Source organism: Nyctereutes procyonoides, unplaced genomic scaffold (assembly GCF_905146905.1).
Source record: "Nyctereutes procyonoides isolate TBG_1078 unplaced genomic scaffold, NYPRO_anot_genome, whole genome shotgun sequence".
NCBI classification, from domain to species: Eukaryota; Metazoa; Chordata; class Mammalia; order Carnivora; family Canidae; genus Nyctereutes; species Nyctereutes procyonoides.
The window spans coordinates 48,707,960-48,711,723 of NW_026575135.1; positions in this window are offsets into that span (position 1 = coordinate 48,707,960).

Below are 3,764 nucleotides of genomic sequence, written 5' to 3' on the forward strand. Positions count from 1 at the left end.
TTTAATTACCATGTACATTAAGGTCCAATTGATGTTTGAGCGCTTATGAGCCATATAAAATTTTTCACAGCTGACCATGTAGGTGTATCTTCCTTTGGTGTTCAGAGAAAGTTTGATAATTGCTTCCTGGGCACACAGCCATTACTTAGTGGAAAAGGCACACTAGACTGGACGAGTAGGTGTTTGCCTACCAAGTCTTATTTCAGGAATTTCCCAAAATATTTCTCTACATCTGCTTACTGATATTTCAGATTCCATTAATAGGGACAAAGTGTTTTAATCCAAATTAGGGAGACTTAAAATGTAAGTGCAAGTGACAATCAAAGTAGCAAGAATAACCAACAAGTAATAGCATTTACTATGTGTAGGGCTTTGATGTAAGCACTTTAAGTATGGTATATATGACTGATACTTGGTTCAGAATGGTATGGAAGAGGGGATACTAGATTTGAGGTATCTTAGTACCTAAAAGTTTAAGTTGTTATCCTACCAGGTGAGCAGGGAAGATGCCCAGGACAAACTATGAAGTCCCTAACTTTGCCTAGGGCAGATTCTAAACATACCATAGTTGAGGAATTTTAGTTCCATTTACTGTTTATCCTTTAAGCTTTATCTCTTTTCTTCCCCTATGCCTGTGTAAGATGTAATGTTGGTTTCAGTGTAGTAGCTCTGTGGTATGTCTAAAGTTCTTGCCACAGTAAGGGAGTCAAGGACTGATTTTACAAAGGTAAAGAAAGTCTTTGAAGGCCCCATGCTCAATATAATGGTCTATATTTAATAATCTGTTATGGATCTACTTTTCTACTTTATAATGGTTGGTTTACTTTTTTGAATCGTGTTTTGTTTCCTCACAAATAATGGCTATTTGAAGGTTTAGTTGCTTATAAGAAAAATTGTCCCAAAACTGAAAGAATCCATAAGATGTCACGTGAGTAAACTATATTCCAACCTATCCTCAAAGACAACCTTTTCCATTTATTTCTCTGAATTATCAGTAAGGGCCTCTGGTGAATCATTCTCGTGCCTAACAATATGTAGGTAACTTCCTACTGTCTCACTGAACCATCTCTTGGTGCATGTTAGGGGAATTCTTTATTGTCCTGTCGTCAGTGGAAGGATGGCTTGGCTATTTAGCTGTCACTCATTCATCCCTTTTTTGTTTATAGCTCTTGTTTTTTTATTTTTTTATTTATTTTTATTTTTATTTTTTTAATTTTTATTTATTTATGATAGTCACACAGAATGAGAGAGAGAGGCAGAGACATAGGCAGAGGGAGAAGCAGGCTCCATGCACCGGGAGCCTGACGTGGAATTCGATCCTGGGTCTCCAGGATCGTGCCCTGGGCCAAAGGCAGGCGCTAAACCACTGTGCCACCCAGGGATCCCAGCTCTTGTTTTTTTAAAATATAAACTATATATATACACACACACACACACACACACACACACACACACACACACTATTGTAAAATGGTGCTTGGAGGTTTGTTTAAAGTCAGATGCAAATGTATGTGATGAGGCTACTACTTTCTGTTGTATCAATCGAGAAGGCAAATGCTACATTGCAGATGAAAGAAGTAATGAGTGAAGACCACTTCATTTATCTTCAGGTTATGCATAATTCACTATCATTCCTGGAGTTCTGTCCTACTGTAGCATTTGTAATTTGAAATCTCCTTTTGAGCACTTGATTTGATCTTGTATTCTTTTCAAGAGAGAAATAAAGGACATTACACTAGGTTTGAACCCCAGCAGTAAAAATGGTTACATTACTTTCGTTAATGTTCTGTAATGTTGTAGACCCATTAATCTTATTATCTGTATTGGAGGCCTGAGTGTAAGTGCCCACTATGCCGTATACCGTATACTTGCTATGTAACTTTAGACAAGTTGCTTAAACTCTCTGAGCTTTAATAATTAACTGAAAAACAAAGATAGTATCTGTTTTACTAACCTAATCAGAGGCTTGCTGAGAGACTCAAATGAAACAGGAAATCATATAATGGGCTCTTACATGGTTTAATGTATCTCTTCAACCAAGTTAAATGTTTTCTGAGGGAGGCACTGTTTATTTTTTATCTTAGCCTGGGACATTGTGGGTCATAGTTGACATTCAGTAAAAACTGGCTAACTTTTTTGGAACTTGCATTAATTTTTTTCCACAGATGATTTTTTTTAATGAAAAAGATGGTCATCTCCTATGAAAGATCACATAAATTCAATGTCTTTTTAGGTCTTAAAGGCTCACTACTAAACATAGGTAGTCATGGAGAAAAGTTTTAGATATCTGTGTTGGCTGTCTTCTCAAGGGAAGTCTCACACTGAAACTGACATAAACGCATAGAATGTGCTTAATAAATATTTGTTGAATAAATTGCAGTCTTTTGTCTCACACACTCATTCTTCTTTGACCGCATGAGAAATCTGTATTTAGAAGGGTAGCTATATCCAGGCAACTAGAGATCCCAGAAGGTAAAGGGGTTCCAGGAGACCAACTGAGAAATAAATGACAGTCATAGACTGTTATTGGAGATTCATTGATGCTAAGAAAAAAAATGCAGTGAAGTAATGGCGACTATTATGAATCCCTACTCTGTACTTCACATATGTTGGATATCTGTTAATACAAACTCTCCAAGTACAAACTCTCCTTCACTGTCTTCATTGTAAGAAAAATGTGGAAGAAGTACCTATCCCCAGGTCATAGAAGAATGGTGAAACAGCCCTCAAGAGTATCAGCCAGTCGGGATGCCTGGGTGGCTCAGTGGTTGGGCTTCTGCCTTGCGCAGGCCGTGATCCCGGGATTGAGTCCTGCATTGGGCTCCCTTCAAAGAGCCTGCTTCTCCCTCTGCCTGTGTGTCTGCCTCTCTCTGTGTGTCTCTTATGAATAAATAAATAAAATCTTAAAAAAAAAGTCAGCCAGTCATCTACAATTTTAGTCATTTGCAGAATAAGGAACTTCCATGTAGGTGACCTCCATTCCTTTCCTCTCTAATGTGATAAATTTATTCACTTGATAGACCCAGATACTACTCAAGAAATCTTTTCTTCAAAGAGAATTCATTATCTACATTTAATTATACTAGAAAACAGTCAGGAATGTTTATTTATTAGGTTTTATTAAAGGTATTTAACCTAAATTCAACCTAAAGGTAACTTTAGATTTGTAAAATATTCGGTGTACTATGTTAGACATTGGTAAAACAAAAATTTTGAATGACTCTTTTAAGTATCAGGTCCTCCACCACCCCAGTCCCTCTTTTGGTTTGAGGTTTGTGTTTGGGGCTTGGAGATGATGGTGGATTGTTCTGAATGTAGCCTGGTTGGCAAATTCACCTACTGAATTATCTTTCCATTTATATACTTGCCTTCTAAATGCAAAGACAATTCTGTCCGTTTTCTAAGACAACAAGAAGAAACCTGTATCACAAGATGTTTTATGTGTTTATATTGAGATAGAACCCTGAATTATTTTTGGGGAAAAGATTCTACTTATTCAAAGTCTTGTGCTATTTTAGCACTGCTGTTTTTTTTTCCCCCCAGTAAGTCTCTGTAACAAACCTTTTAAATGTGAATCTAAGCACATGATTTACTATTTCAGCCCTGGTGAAAGATTTGATGGAGGGCAAGGGAGAAATGACAGAATTAAGTGATTCAGCTCAGAAGGCAAGCGCCCTAAGAGCAGGAACTTTGTCCTGTCCACTGTTGTATCTGCAGGACCAAGAACATTTGTTGAATGAGCAGAGTGTGAGGTCTGTCTGCCC